The 17,216-nt window shown below is 42.2% G+C and overlaps 1 protein-coding gene across 2 annotated transcripts in view; it reads left to right on the top strand.

Annotated features, from left to right (window-relative positions):
* LOC124550668 (rhotekin-like) overlaps positions 1–17,216 on the top strand; it is a 481,694-nt gene that overhangs the window by 107,337 nt on the left and 357,141 nt on the right. The window lies entirely within an intron of this gene.

Genomic DNA, 17,216 nt, shown 5'->3' with positions numbered 1-17,216 from the left:
CTACTTTTGAATGTTTTTCCTTTGTTGTATTGTGATCTTAGATCAACGGGAACTACTCTATAGGTTGTGATGAGCGAGCGAGTTCTTAAGTATGAAAATGTGTGCCGTAAATGTCCGATTGCATAGACGTAGTTGCTTTCCTTTTTCACAAACTCAGATGCTTCCCTTTTTCACAGCGTCAAGGGCCTGTAGACCTTAGTGTGTGACATAAATTTCAACTTGATGTTTCTGCCTGTTCCTGAAAAGATGGGTTTCTAACATTTGTACAGGCAGAAAATAGACGCATGAAAAAGTTATCCTACAAGGGTTCCAGATTTTTTTTTATATATTTTTTTCCAATTGAGACTCGGAACCCTAAAAACCGCCGAAAGCTACTGATAAATAAATCTCTTATTAACTACAGGTTTCGGTCATATGATCATTTTCAGCTATAAAAATTTTATGGTCGGAACGGGTAACGTGAAGATGAACAGATGATAGAAACAACCAGTAAACAGGTATGGTGTAGGCATCATAATCAGAATTATTAAAATTTCTTACGGTTCAATGGCCTGGTTCAGAGCTTTCAATTGGACGCCACTTCGGCGACTTGCATCTCTGTAACGTACCCCAGTTATTCAACTGGCGAGGGGGACCTACAGTTTAACGTGGAATCCGAACCGCGTGTCGTATCTGGCGACTTCTCACGCCGTTGGGAGGTGAAGACTAGGTTAAAACAAACATTGAAAGATCCATCGTCCGACCTATATTCGATCTCGCGATCTCTCGCTTAACTGACGTACATGATGCGCAATGGAACACTTGTTGGAGACTTGCCGATTGCTCAATACAGGCTTTTTATATTTAGTTTGCAGCGTTAATTTTTACGGCGAAATAGCGTTAAACATGTCAAAGAGCATTAAATATGGCGCAGACATAAACGTTGGACTGTGCTACGGATCAGATTGTCACTGCAAAGTTTATTTGGCATTTGTATCCCGTGTCTCGTCCAACTCGCAAACAGAACACCACTTTCCCTCCTAAGATAGTCTGTCACAACAACAAAGATTTCAGGGGGGGGGGGGGGGGGGGGGGGTAAACCAGTATCACGGTCTAGACAATAGTTACTTTATCACCAGCTCTTGGCTGTGTGACTTGTTCCAAATACATGCGAGATATGGGCTATTACCTGCTGAAGATGCACATATACCACCCTAATAGAGTTACAGTGTGATCCTGCCACCCGCGTGTACACTTGGCTGTGACAACATACTAAACTTTTATCACTTTCTCCACGTCGTTTTCAAATTTGCCTCCACATCTAATATACGTCATTATAACATGTGAGACATGCTTTGTAATTGGTTCAGCCATTTCTAATTTCGATATGAATATATCGTAGGAAACATTCATTCGTTACTGCAAATGAATAGAACCTCAAGGTCCTTTCAGAAATGCTGCCTTACGCAAATCACCGATGCGTACTTTGGTGTATATTGTGTACATCACCAGTGGGAAAGACAGCCAGGCGCCAATACGCAACTCATACCCAGTAAATTATTTTCTCCTCGCGCGTCACTCTGGTGCTGCGGGATGTTATCAGTTTTGCCTCAATGGTTTCAATGGGTTGCGTCTTGCGATGCTCAGTTTCAACGGGGAAAGTCCTCGTAATAATCTTAGTGTTGTTAATCGTGAAACTCATCCGGCGTAGTGAGTACTCGATGTCTCGGGAGTGCAATCGGTTGTCGTTTACCATAAAGCAGGATATGACATTATTTACATGTTATTTCATATGCTACTGCTTAGTGGTGCAACTCAGTACAAAATTAAAATAGTAATCATTGATGAGGACAGCAGAACGCGTCGAATAACGTTGCCAGAAGGGACTGTCGGGATTGTGGCGTCACCGTATCGGCGGTTCGCAGTGCCGCGCTTATTCGATCGCTGTGGTAACACCGGCTATTCATATTCTGTTGTTAAGTCAACAAAAATTGCTCTATTGATTAGGCAAATAAAATTACTTGTAATAAAATTTCATTGACAGTGGGAGTCGAAAGCGATGTTTTGCGATGACGCTGGGCGCCGCACCTAACACTTCATCAGCGTACTTTTGGTTAACGTTGCCTACACATTACAAAGTTGATGTCTTTACATACGGCACATGTTGTCAGTTACGTGGCACATTCAGCTTACTTTAAGCTCTTAACATTGCAAGAATTCATTGCCAGTGGTGCAACTGTACCAAAACAGGCGTGTGTGAGATTAAAAATGAAATAATTTTGCGTGAAGAAAGTTGACCGATCGGTTGTTCCGCTTTGTCCGTACGTGTTCCCCTAGACCTAAAAATACAATTTTACCAAACATATCCAAGGGAGCTAGCTGATGTGTGCAAGAAATTTCGAACGTGTTATGTTCTCAGGAACGGGGAGGTTTTTGATGCCGTTAATACAAGTAACTGGAATTTCTACTTATTTGATGGCTGTTTCGACCCTTTAATTGTGGTGAAATTTCAATTATACAAAAAAAGTCTATTTTCAAGCAAGTGCTTACAGCAGTTGCTAGTTTTGTAGGAACAATGTACTTGTAACTACCAGTGTCAATTATATAGTGCGAAAAATAAATAGTGCTACACTAAAAAACCAACCTAGCCTAATTTCATCTTAGGTATTTAGTGTTCATGCATTCCTGATGATAATACCATGAAGTCGACGTACGAGTTGCACTGTTACGAAGGTAATTTGCGTACCAACAATTAAACCCCCTTTTGCACAATGTTACAAAGCCACAAAGTACTTCGTAGCGGTAATGATCATTGTTAGACTGTCAACTTAAAACGCTTGTACTGCGAGATGCTCAGTATATACATTGGATTACAATTCTGTCGCCTTAGATTTTTCATATTTTTACCCCACATAATATTTCAAATACGACTTTCTCCAGCTAATTAGTTTCTGCCGTTTGCATCATTAGCAAGTGCGAACGAATGAATATCCTACTTCGCACGATGACAGCGAGCGACTTTCGAAGATACGTTCTGCGACAGACGTACTCGTCCTGTTGTCAAAGAAAAATATAAACGCGTGGTACCGAGCCCAGTAGATGGAACGAAGGAGTATCTGCAGATTACGGCAGATAAACGAAGCAGTCATTGAAATACGTGGTTTCAGTAGACGGAAAATTCGCCAAGTCGTTGTCTCGCCTCCATGCGAAATCCTGGTCGTAGATTGATGCTTCAGTTGTGCGATGGCAAGCCAGTGAATGTAAATACGAAATAAAGTTAACAAACCGATCTGTAACGTTGTACGAGGTGTAGGTTTGTCTTTAGTAGCATTCCTTCCGCTTTTAATACACGTCATTTTATGACATGTGGTCCTTGCTCTGTGATTGAGTTGTTTCTAAACTAGTCATAATCCTTCATTGAAAATATTCACCCCATATTCAAAACACTTTTCTTTATAAACAACTAAAGTCGCAATGTAATTTATAATATAAAAAAATTACCACTGAACACTGTCAAATGTCTTACCGGAAAATTTATCGACTCTTGTAGTGGAAGTTATCTAGAAGATTTGATCCGTATTTTCCTTTCTTACCGTGATTTGCTTGAGACTGCTGTAGTCACGAACCCGGAGAACCGTTTGAACATTACGGCAGCCTGTGTATCACGAAGCCAGTTAAGAGGAAAATGCTGTGTTCCGACCTGCATTTCTCGCGTACGTGATATTTCATGTTTCGTCGTCACCTCGAGTACAACGACAAAGAATCTAAATAATCAATCGAGGGCCGAACCCTTAAATTTCAAATAGCTATTTTTACACTTACCTGAGCCACTAAGATGCTTATCCAGCTAAGGATTGGTTTGTGTGTGCTTAGCAACCCGTTAATATTGAGCAGTAAAACAGCAGCACCTAGTGAGTGGGTATTCCGCGCGGGTACTAAAGATTGTCTTGCTTCAGTCCAGATACTGACGCGATTATGCCGTATTTAAATGGAACGATGTTTTTAACAGCATCGTAAAAGAGAAATAAAATGAATCTGCGTGTCTCAGTGTTCAAAAACCGCCAAGAAATATGCCAAACGTGAGGCCGAAGTATTGGATACATAACACAGGTTCCGTCATAGTACTAAAATATATATTTACAACTAATCGGAGCCCACAATGTGCTGTGCAGACATTCTTTTGAACTTAACATTTTGCTATTACTTTACGAAAATTATCACTGAGAACATTGACGGAAACCGCGAAGAAAGAAATAAAAAAGCATCTTCACTATGTAGGTAGAGAATATAATGTACCGAAAACCAGTTTCTGTACCTCGAACCATTCATGAAATATCACGACTGCCCGTATCAAGCGGGGATTTCGTTGTATTAGCTGCTTCGTTTGTAACGTGGCTGTTTGTTATCGATTTGGAGTTACCTGGTACTCCTTATAACGTGTATTATAATGTAGCTCTATTTATATTTCACAAGGCGCTTTGGGTCCATCGATACCACGCTGTACAGTGTGGCTTGTGCTCGAACGTCTAATTTATTGGTCGCTAACAGTTTTCTTCTATGAGCAAGACACACAGTGTGCGGTACAACTTTTGTTTTTTAAATTAATATTCAAAATGAATGTATGTTTCGAAACACTGAAATTGGTAATTCTGAACTGCGTTTTAAATAACAATTCGAAAGTTACTACCCGTAACCGTAAAGAATTCAACCATTGTACCTTCACGACCTGATCAACTTGGGCATGTATTCGTTTGCATCGCCCGACTGTCCTGGATCGAGCAGAGCAGTGAATGCCCCTTTTGAAAGCCGGCCCAGTGGAATCTGCAACAACTGACCGCCACTTCAACTTCCTGCCTTGACTTGCTCTGAAGTTAAAGGAGTAGTTGTACCCGAAGACCTGTCTGCTGGACGGACGTTTTTTTAGAGGGAGCCAGAGAAATGCAGGTGAAATACACCGAACATTATAAAGTTTTTAATGTTTGATTAATTTGTTAACCGAAATGTTTCGTTATGGCCTGAGATCTTCCTTACTGTAGAATTGTTAGCGGTATTGACACGACAAATCTAATTTCTGTCGATCCGTCCGCCTCTGCAGCAGATGGAAAAAAGAGACTGAGCGTAACGTAGTAAGGGAAATGAGAATTTGTTGATTGGTGATACCTTTCCTTGTCAAGGGCACCAAAGAGGTGTGACGGTCGTTAAGAACAATTTAAGTGGTTCCATTCCGCATGCAACCGTCAGGTTTTGTGTAGTATTGTGCTATTTCTAAACACTTTTGTTGACAGTATGATCATCATCTGCTTTGGCTAACGTTTCCCATGCTGGTCTCTTGAAGCTTCACGTCTGTAACTTCGTAATTCTGACTGCAGATTTTGTATTTATAATCCTAATTATTCATATGATATCTGCACACTAAAACACTATTTTATTGTTAGTATTGCATTATTATTATTTAAACCCCAAACAGTTTATAAGCCACCTGCGATCGATTCAGAAGTTTCAAGACTTGATATATAGACACATTAACTTGGTAATTAATGCGAATATTTCTGCTTGTATATGGAGTATCTTAAGCCAACAGAATTTGGTGCAGCTATAGCGCAAGTGTAAAGTTCAGCCGAAATAACCAGCCGTAACAGTGTGAATCTAAAGTGAAACGATAACTTTGACATGAAACCCATGTTCGATTCCGCGATCACAGCGGCACTTTAATTGCAGGGTTCCGTCTGGATCGCGATTTTAGTTTACGCAAACGAGATACATAAACGGGTTTAAGCCAAGTCGTCCTTAACGAACTGAAACTATTGACACACAGTATCACGTGTCACTCGTGAGTATGTATGCATTTCATTAATCAGTGTTAACTACTTACAATATGGGTCCGAAGCATGTATGAATTGTTTAAACGCTTGTGGCTGTAGAAATTGTGTTAGTTGTTTTGTAGGTAGAATTGTGACATAGACCTGCGTAGCAATAATTTTATATTTCAATTTGTTATCGTGGACCTACATGATACGCGATAGTGTGAGTGGTTTACTTTAGCTAAACGCAGGAATCTCGTTACAGATACGATCACTTAGGGCTCCTTCAAATCTAAAGCAACCGAGGGGCGTGTGTCAGTAGGTAGGTAATAGGTTCAAATGGCTCTGAGCACTATGGGACTTAACATCTGAAGTAATCAGTCCCCTAGATTTAGAACTACTTAAATGTAACTAACTGAAGGACATCACACACATCCATGCCCGAGGCAGGATTCGAACCTGCGACCGTAACAGTCGCGCGGTTCCGGACTGAAGCGCCTAGAACCGCTCGGCCACTGCGGCAGTCAGGTAGGTAATTAGGAAACTGTAAAACTCGAGACCTATACAGGAATGTGTATGCGGAACCATGTAAGGGTCGGATCTAAAGTTTATCACGGAAACATCTTCTAAAGACTGACATAAGGTCCTCGGCGAAAATCGGCAATCAATGCATGTAAAACAGGTTTTATTGTCCGACTTGATTGCTTTAATTTTTTAAAATGACCGGTTTCGGTTCAACAGGAACCATTCTCCGATTTGATTGTATCTGTTACAAGAATAACCCGTCCAACTTACCAGGAAAATTTACATGTTACATCAGAAGATACGGATATCCTGTGGCGCACTATGTAAATTTTGATAAGCTGGACGGGTCACTCTCCTGATAGAATCTAATCTGAGGATGATTTATGTTGCACCGAAATCGGTCATTTTAAAAAATTAAAGCAATCGAGACGGACAATAAAAAATCTGTTTTGAAACAACTTTTATACAATAATTTGTGCGCTAGCCGCATTATATGTAGTACGATCGGGCAGTTGTCTCCCGATGGAAACGTACTAAGCTGCGAAAGCCGCCGGCCGCTGTGACCGAACGGTTCTAGGTGCTTCAGTCCGGAACCACACGGCTACAGCGGTCGCAGGTTCGAATCCTGCCTCGGGCGTGGATGTGTGTGATGTCCTTAAATTAGTTTGGTTTAAGTAGTTCTGAGTATAGGGGACTAGACCCATAGTGCTTAGAGCCATTTGCGAAAGCCCAAATTTCTACTCAAATGTAATAAAGCTCGAAAGCTGAAAGAATTTGTACATCCATAAAATGTTTTTCTAAGTTGGGATATCGAACACGAGTGATGATCGGAGTGTTACGCGAATACGAATTTTCCCGAGCAAGTCTTCTATGAGAAACCGTGTAACCCTCTATTTAAGGCTCCGAAACTATCCGGAGAAGTAACGACATTACATTTCACTGAGAGGAATACCTGTGCGAATGTAGCGAGATGCTTTTCTTTTTTTTCCTCAAAGAAACAGCACCACCAGAGGGGTATTTCTCTAGACTTCTTCATATATTGTCACTTACGACTACTGTCGCACGCTACACAGAGATACATGCAGCATATTTAGGTGTGACGTTTAGATAGCGCGAATGATTGATAGCGTCAGTGTCGGTATTGGCAGAGTTGGAGACCGTTCACAACCCGGCTGAATAAGGGTAGCGGTTCCTCAGTCGTGACATTTTTTAAGAAAGCATATCAGCGTTACTGAGATCTAATTTGACGAGACTAAAGAAAACGTAAATCGGTAAGACAGGACAGATATCAGCCCGCTTCTTCCGAATTTTTACGTTGGAAGAGCTGTCTACCATTTGTGGCATGCTGTAGATAATATCTTACGGCCCCGAAAAATTCGCCACATCGAGACATCTTTATAACGTACGTGTTCGCGGTTAGCGATCAGATAAATTACTTCTATATTTTACATGAGAAAGTGTCCATATATTGTAGTTGCAGCAGCTGACTCGAACTAAACGTTGTAATTCCGCACATTTTCCGCAGCTTACGTCACGCGTTTGCGGAATTCAGGAAACGACTCGTTAACAAAACGCGCGCATTCTACCGTTGACGGTGTGAATGTCTTGCGTTGCCTCCTCAGCTGAAAGCTCAAGGATCAGCATCAGTATTCAAGACGTAGAGTTGCGGCTGGCATTCTTTGCAAAGCCAAGTCGGAGAAATTTAACACGTTGACGGCGGATCTCAGACACAATGCGAAGTTTACCGTCTGCGAGCGTTGTAGCCGGTGTGTCTCGTACAGTATAACTTCGCGGTTGTAGGTGCTGTCAACGAGACAAATTATGCTGGAAACTATACTTTCTGACGCAAACGCATTAGCCTTCTTATCCGTAACACTGCCCTCCCTCCCCTCCCCCCCCCCCCTCCAAACACTGATTCTGTAAAGAATCGAACTCCCCATTTATAACACAGCAGGAAACGTCTGGTGTCTGATTACTTCACAGATGAAGTAATGCGTTAAATATTATGTTGGTTTTACTGGGTCCGGAGTAGCCGCTGACAGTGTATGCTGTCTAAATCTAAATCTTCGATACATTGCCTCTTGAAACACTTCGGCTACTTCCGTTACGGAAGCAGCCATACGAGCACCAACAGTTTGCCAACATGTCCGCAGCTCGTGATCTAGTGGCTATCTTTGCTGCCTCCGGATCACGGGGTCCCTGGTTCTATTCCCGGCCGGCTCGGGGATGTTTTGCGCCCGGCGGCTAGGTGTGTGCGCGCGCGTTGTCGTTATCCTTTCGTCGTCGTTCGGGAAAACTGGCGAGACTGGACAGTGGAAAGATTGGGAATTTATACTGGTGCCGATAACCGCCCAGTAGACCGTTCCACATGTCAAATATTATCATTATCAACAACAACAATAATAATAATTTGCCCACGACAGAATTCACTTAGCTCCGACATAATGCACTCACAAATAGACAGAATACTGTCTGACCACGACTTACACTTCCTATTGCGGACTTTGCGCACACAACCTACAGCCCGCATCTCGTGGTCGTGCGGTAGCGTTCTCGCTTTCCACGCCCGGGTTCCCGGGTTCGATTCCCAGCGGGGTCAGGGATTTTCTCTGCCTCGTGATGGCTGGGTGTTGTGTGATGTCCTCAGGTTAGTTAGGTTTAAGTAGTTCTAATTTCTAGGGGACTGATGACCATAGAAGTTAAGTCCCATAGTGCTCAGAGCCATTTGAACCACACAACCTACAGGCTTCTGCTGGTAGCTGCATTTACGAGGTCTTTTCAAAAAATTTCCGGAACTTTGTCCACAAAATCTTTCTACGCTTACCGTTTACTTACTGTGCATGGTCTCCTTCGAAAAAATCTCTTCCACAAGTGATACACCGCTCCCAACGACGTTTCTATTTCCGGAAGCAGTCTTGACACGCCTCTTGTTGGATCGCGTGAAGCACAAACTGCGAGTTTTCCTTCAACTCGTCTATCGCTGCAAATCTTCGTCTTTTCAACGGGTTTTTCAACTTTGGAAATGTCTGCAGGGACCAGGTCTAGAGAGGATGAGGTAGCACAGTGATTTCGTTTTTTGTGCTGTAGTTATCGTGATGCAAGAGACATGAATTGTCTCGCCACATTTCAGGCCGCTCTCACGTTTTCTCGCAGGCGTTGCAACATGTCTCTGTAGCACCATCGATTAACAGTTTATCCCTGTCGCACGAATCCTTCAAAGTCAAAGAAAACTATCAGCATGGCTTTGACATTTGACCTGACCTGACGACCTTTTTGGTGGTTTTGGGGAACCTATCCCGATATACTATTGTGAAGATTAAACCTTGGTCTCAATACCGACGTCTCATCACCAGTTATGATTTTCTTAAGGAACATCTCATTCTCATTTGCACGATCCAAAAACTCTTCACAGATTGCGATGCGAAGGTCTCTCTGGTCTCTACTCTTGAGCCGTGGGACGAATTTGGCGGCAGCAAGATGCATTTCAAGATGCTGTATCAGGATTTCGTAACATAATCCAACTGAAATGTTACATTATTTTGAAATCTCTCAGACAGTCAGTCTTCTATTGGCGCGCACAGTTTCGGTGACGTTCCTGACGTGAGCGCCGTCGGTAGACGTCGAAGGACGTCATGAACGAGGGTCATCGTTAACATCCGTCCAGCCATTTTCAAACCGTGTAAACCATTCGTAACACAGAGTACAGCTTAAGCACTCATCACTGTAGGCTTCCTGCATGATTTGGTGTGTATCTGTAAAGGTTTTCTTGTGTTTCACGCAATATTAATGCAGATGCGTTGCTCCTCTAACTGTGCCATCTCGAAATTCGCAAACTGTTGTACACAACGTTCTGCTCAATACAGCACTGAGCAATAACTAACACACATACAATGAAACTTCTGGCAGTTGCACGTTAAAACACAGCCGTGTGCAGCAATTTCGCTCCAACACACCATTGGCGCAAAATGAGGAAGGTTGAGGAATTTTTTGAACAGACCTCGTATGTTCAGGCTCGCATTTCCCTCGGTGTTTCCGTATTTTTGTCCATCTCCTGTATGTTGACCTCCAGCTGTTCAGTACACTCCCAACTTCCGCCGAGAAAAGTATTACAATCTGGCTAGCTTCTGGCTCCGCGATTTCATGTAAGGGCCCTGAGTTCCGATCACGTGAGGTCTCATGTAAAGCCAACACTAGCCAAGAAGCCTAGAAAATTAGACCGGAAATTAACGCCGGTGCCAGTGCGGTTTTCCGCACTGCAAGAATAATTCAGTTGATCACGAAGTATTACACTTTTCCCGTCGCCGCGAAATCATCAGCTCCAGATTTAGCTTATCAGTTGCGGATGTTTTAGAGCCCGTGACTGTTTATTCAGTGTAAATATATATAAAACTGCAACCCGTCACTTTTTTGAAAGGGTTATTCATTCCTTCCATTAACCGGTTTTCCAATCTTTTCAGGCTAACCCACAGGATGTTACATAGTTACTTCAAGCGTAGTGCTTGGTGCTGGCTCGCAACAGAAAGGCCGCTTCTGTTGTTAGTATCCATCTATCTGCTTCCTTGTGATGGCCAGTTGGTTCCACATCACCCACTTTCACAAAATATGTATGCACTTGCACTGTGATAATAAAAGTTTGCCAGCATCCAGCATGTGCTATACAGCTGTTACTTGTTACAAAGATCTTCTCGCAAAGATATGACATAGGCCTACTTTTTTGGAGCGGTTCTTGGCGCTTCAGTCCGGCGCCATGCCGCTGCTACGGCCGCAGGTTCGAATCCTGCCTCGGGCATGGATCTGTGTGGTGTCCTTATGTTGGTTAGGTTAAAGTGGCTATAGGTCTAGGTGACTGATGACCTCATAGTGCTTAGAGCCATTTTTTGAACAGCGATATTATTTGTTTTTGTCCCATGTATAAAAGCCGATGTTTGGGCAAATACTTTAAAACTGTCATTAACATGAAAGCCCAAAATAAAATAAATAAACAAACAAACTACTACAAGAAATTTGCACACCGACACTTGTTTCTGCCATTCAGCCTGCGTAGTTGCCAGGCACGATGTTGATACGTTTGCTTCTGTGTTCCTTAAGTGCATTGCGACTTCCAAGCTGCAGGCGGTGAGTGGACAATGGGGTTTACCAGTTCAGAAGAAGTTGACATGCTCATGGTGTATGCGGGAAGATATCCCAATAGACATCCTCCATCTCGATGATTATTCACTAACTTCTTCAACCACTTTCGTGAGTGTCGTAGTGTAACACGTACATAGCGTAACAGAAGGAAACAAGTGACGACAAAAGAGGGGGAAATTAATGTTTTTGCTGCTGTTGCAGTGGATCCGCACGTTAGCTCCCACGCAAACGCACAAGGAAGTGGCGTGAGTCAAGCAAATACCCTGCGTATCCCCCATCGACATAGGTTTCAACCCTATCTCACCCCTCTCCATCAGATTATAAGAACCACGTTCTGTTCGTGTGTGTTAAGACAGGATACTCCAGGTGAAGTGTTTAGTGATGAAGCCACATTTATCAATTATGACCGGACAAACTGCCGAAACATGCATTACTGGTTTGTTGACTATCCCCTTTGGCTTCGTCAGGTGGAACGTCAGCGCCCATGGAGTGTAAGAGCATGGTGTGGGATAGTGAATTAGTAGCTCTTGGACCTCTTTCTCATAGACTGAACACTGAAAGCGCACAAGTGTCGCCGCCTCCGAACAGACCATGGTCCTCTTTTGGATTGGACGTTTGTCGTATGTCGCTGCGAGGTAGTCCCCTTCCTTCGCCAGTAGGATTGGATGATCATCTACGAAGAGCCTTGTGTAAAATACACAGCGGTGCACTTCTGGGGGCTTAGTTGCAATTTGTTCTTCCTACTTGCCGTTGCTTTGAAAGTCTTGGAACACTTATTGTATAGGTAAGCCACTGGTGAGAAAGGCTGTATTATCTGCAAACTGAGATAGCAATATATTATTGCCCATGGTCGGGTTGTCAGTAACATAGGTGTTGTAGAGTGCAGGGGATTGTAATAGTGGACAAACCTGTGCACCAGTGTATAATTTACAGAATTCTACCCAAGATCTCCCTTCTCATTAAGCACATTAAAGCCCTTAGAGGTAGCGACCTTTAGCCGCGCGCCTGTTCCCCCCCTGTTGGCCGCACCCTCGTTCTAAATGCCAACGCCGTGGCCTCTGCCATCCTTTGTTACTCTGTTGAGCGGCTGGGGAAAGCGTTTGCCCTTTGCATAGAACGAAAAATACAGTGACAGCCGGACTGCTACCCGTGTAATTTCACGAGCAATGTCATCGCCTCGGACACTGTACTGCGTACGTGAAATACCGCCTCGTCTGACAGATAGTACGGAAGTATTTTTGCTTGTGTAATTGTTATTTAAATGATGAGAGCGCTTTTATCGCAGTCTGAATTTATTGCTGACCTCATACGGAACGTCGTGACGTACTGATTAAAACTGCGAGGGAAGTTATCTCGGTCAGGAAGGACAACCGCGTCCGCCATTCCGGCGCGCACTTAATGTGAACTTTGCGAGGTTGACCCAACGGTGATTCATTACCCGAGTGGAGCGCTCGTTGCCCTGCCGATCTATCACGTTAGAAACTTTTTGGAAAAAAAATACGCCCACATTTTCCCCTCGTTATGTGCCAACGTTTCCAGTTTTCCACGTGTCTAATAAGAACCTCATCATTAATTTGATTCACCGCTCTTCCCATCTGCCACACTTTTACCTCCCGCACGGCTATCTATTAGATAGTAAACACACCGTGCAAAAACTAGTTATCCTCAAGAGACATTATGCTAATAACGCCAAAACCGCATCCTACATTGAAAATTGCCGCGTGGAACTAGCCGAGCGGTCTGGGCGCTGTAGTCATGGGCTGTGCGGCTGGTCCCGGCGGAGGTTCGAGTCCTCCCTCGGGCATGAGTGTGTGTGTTTGTCCTTAGGGTAATTTAGGTTAAGTAGTGTGTAAGCTTAGGGACTGATGACCTTAGCAGTTAAGTCCCATAAGATTTCACACACATTTGAACATTTTACATTGAAAATTCAGTTCGGGGAAGAAGTTTCAGTAAAAAAAATCTATTGTAGTCAAACTCCCATTAGAAAATTAAAGATCAAATCGTACGGAAATACTTATTATTTGTCTGTCATGTCTATGAAATAATGAAACAGAAAGAAAAATGTGGCAGTAGGAATAAATTAAAAATATTTCGTTTATAGCTAACAATAAAAATAGTTGATCTACTGGCTGTGTCAACATAATACACCTTTATCCGGCTTGTAGCCCTTGAAAATGTACAGCGTAACACGAATCATAGAACTCTCCAACCTCAGTTTTCACCGTTTACCACTGACTATTAGTAATGTCCAGAAAATGGTACTATTTTCGAGTACAACATGGTTTATGAGAAGAGAGATTAAAAAAATTGGAATCAGTACAATGCTGGTGTTACAGTTCAACTCCTCATTATTTTTCGAGGAAAGCAGCAAACGACTGACGGGCTAGTTTTCTTTTACTTACGTGTTTCATTTGATATTTTAATTGTGTGTATCTGGAAACATATGATGAAAGAGTATGACGAAGTCTTAGAACTATTTCAATCTTTTTTCAATGTCTCCTTGAAAAAATAGCAATAAAAACAGAAAACTGGTTGTTTCAGGAACAGGTTGTTTTGAGCGGTTTCAACAGTCAAGTTAAACAGGAGATGAAAAAAACCGTTGTAACAGAAAACCAGTTTTTTCAGCGATAAACATCACCCATAGTGTCAATGAATATAGAAGAGTACTCTTTAATAAAAACAAACTGGTTCAGCAATTTCGCAACTCGGTACCAATTTCGCATCTCTGTACCGAGTTGCAGGTATGTGCTGCGGGCCATTACCTGTATAGAAAAATTAATATGACGCATGGCTTCCTGTTCCGGCGAGAGGACCCTCCAATGTGTGGTGCTTGCGGCGTCCAGGTCACTGTGCGCCACGTTTTATTGGATTGCGTTTTATTTTCTGACCAGCGGGCCGCGGCTGACTTGCCAGCGGACCTGCCATCTCTTTTAGGTACCACTCCGATTAATGTGGCTAAAATTTTAAAGTTCTGTGCCCTGTCAAATGTTTTTACAAAGATTTTAGGGAGAGGATTTTAATTTGCTCACCGTGTGACAAGCTCGCCCTTATTTTATGTAAGTGGCCAGCCAATCACAATTTCCTGTGACATTCTTGTTGCTATGTTTCCCCTTTCCTTAGGTTTTACATTCTTATGTAGCATTTTCCTTCTTTTCCTGCTTCCTTTGAGTGTGTGCTTTAGTTTTCTTAGGTCTGTCCACATTCGTTCCTTTTAATGTGTGTCAGGGCGCTGATGACCTCGATGTTGAGCGCCCATAAGCCCCAACACACACACACACACACACACACACACACACACACACACACACACACACACACACACAATAGAGATCAGTTATTTGACTCATACAATGATTTTTTTTTTCCTCTCTGTAAACTACCTGCAGGCGTAAGGGGTGACACATTAGACAAGTGCGTGTAGTTGGTCTGGCAATGAGTGGGAGACGCGGCTTGCTGCGGGGAACCCCAGTGTCTTTCGCATGGTGTCTCACGCACATTTACAGGAGATAAATGTAACTTACGTATTTTACACATCTAAAATATTTTTGAGAGATTAATACGCTGCCATCGAACACAGATTTCACGTTGAAATGGCTCAGAAGCTTTGTCACTATTGACGTAATATAGGCCAATTGTTGTAATTACTAACCGGCAAAAAGGTGCGAACCTTCAAAATATAGTTTTAAGGAAAAACTATGTGGAAATTAGTAGTATGTAATATGCAAACATCCCGGTATTGAGAGTTAAATCCTAGACGGAGGTCAGGCTGAGATTCATTGGAAGAATCCTAGGAAAACGTAAATCACCGACGGCGAAAATTGCTACAAAACCCCCGTTCGACTGCATCAAAATCAGGTACGTTACTGCGTTCTGTACCTTTGATGCGTTTCATGTACAATGCTGCTCTCCATAAAAATCACCTTCATTTGAGTCACGTCGTGTAATTAATATCGTTTGTAATGGCCGATGATAGTTTGTTGTTTGGCCGAAACCTGTAGTTTTAATAAAGATTTGAAATAAAGCTACTGTACCAAATCATGCTTTTTTTCCCACAAGTCTGTTATTACTAACCCGCCAAAACGGCCACTACAGTAGTTGCGGGTTGCTTACGTAACGGGTTCCATTGGCAACAAAAATTAGATTTTTCTGATTTTTTTATGTGATTATAGACCGAATTTAAAACGCTGTCATAATGTCATCATTAAGAGGTACGGCCTTGGTTTAAGTTGTACACGATAAGTACTTAAGTTGGAAACTGTGTTTCTCTTGAAACAGCTTAACTGAAGGCGCGCAAATTACCCAAACTACATTTATCTAGTGTTCGAGAATGAGACCACTTCCAATAACTTTTACACGTGAAGTCAAACCTTTTCGAAACTTTCCTTCGCTGACACCCGCACAAAATAATGAGACAAAAGCTTATCGCTTACTATATTTTCGCTGTTCGTGCAGTAAACTTCAAGCGTCAGGCAAGGTATTTTAATTTATTTCTTCATTACTGCAAACTCTACACGCAACACATCTTGCAGACAGTATCCACATACGAACGTACCTACAAAATTATATTGTTTTATCATTGTACAGCATATATGACATCATTAACAATGAGATCAGTGAACAACTAGATTTTCTTAAAATGGGGGGGGGGGGGGGGGGGGGGAAGAACTGATTACTGGTATTAATAGAATATTCTGAAGTACGGGAATGTGTCACAAGGTCCAAAAATTTGAGATCCTTCGTTCTACTAGTTGCAAAAATAAAGGCTATAACTTTTTCTAGAATGCCAATTTTTATAGAACGTACTAAACTTCGTAAAATTTATGTTTGGAGTACGGTATGAAACAGGAAATTTTGTACTTAATTTGTTCCGTCTTCACTTTTCATTGCCGCCTCATGCTGGGTCTTTCTACATCCCTTCCTCCTCTTAGCTGGTACAACATGGCTAGATGCAGGATTCTCCCCTGGACTCATAGTTGTTGTAGGTAATGTTTCCATAATGATTATTTTGTTAAATCTATTCATTGATATTATAAATACCTAGTTCACTCCTACTATCTTCACTTTTTATACGATGTACCCTGGTAACATCTCATTTCTGCTGCTCACAGTTCGCTTTTATCACTTTTTTTAGTGATCCATTACTCACTTCCATGTGGCAGTAAAGGGGTAGCCTTGGTTTTGTAACACTGTAATTTAGAATTGGAAGGAAAATCAGCATTGTCTGTATTTTGTTGTTTTATTGTCAGCAAAATCGATTTTCAGTCACCAAGTGACCATCCTCAGTGCTCTAATATACAATTAAAATTGGCAAGCACTGGTATCAAGCTGTAACCAGAAGCTTAGAGCGATCACATAAACTGCCATAACAACACTGTAATTTGTTTCCTTCCGTATTTTGTTCTGCATATTGATTGATATTTGTTAATTTCTATGTCCCTGTCCATGTCATAGGTTACATCGCACCCTAAAAAGTTGTTGGAGCGCTACCCAAGTGGTATATTATGTATTATTATTTTTGAGTATGTGGTGTATTTCCTATGGTGAACCACGAGTTTTCGTTGTTCATATTCGAAGATTATATCCTCTTTTCCCCAACTAATGCAACTTATCGACTGCTTTTAGTACCTCATATTCGCTTTCTTCCAAAATCACATGCGTACATAATCTACATCTACATCCATACTCCGCAAGCCACCTGACGGTGTGTGGGGGAGGGTACCTTGAATACCTCTATCGGTTCTCCCTTCTATTCCAGACTCGTATTGTTCGTGGAAAGGATTG

Source organism: Schistocerca americana, chromosome 1 (assembly GCF_021461395.2).
Source record: "Schistocerca americana isolate TAMUIC-IGC-003095 chromosome 1, iqSchAmer2.1, whole genome shotgun sequence".
NCBI lineage: Eukaryota > Metazoa > Arthropoda > Insecta > Orthoptera > Acrididae > Schistocerca > Schistocerca americana.
This window is presented reverse-complemented; position numbering and strand designations above follow the sequence as displayed.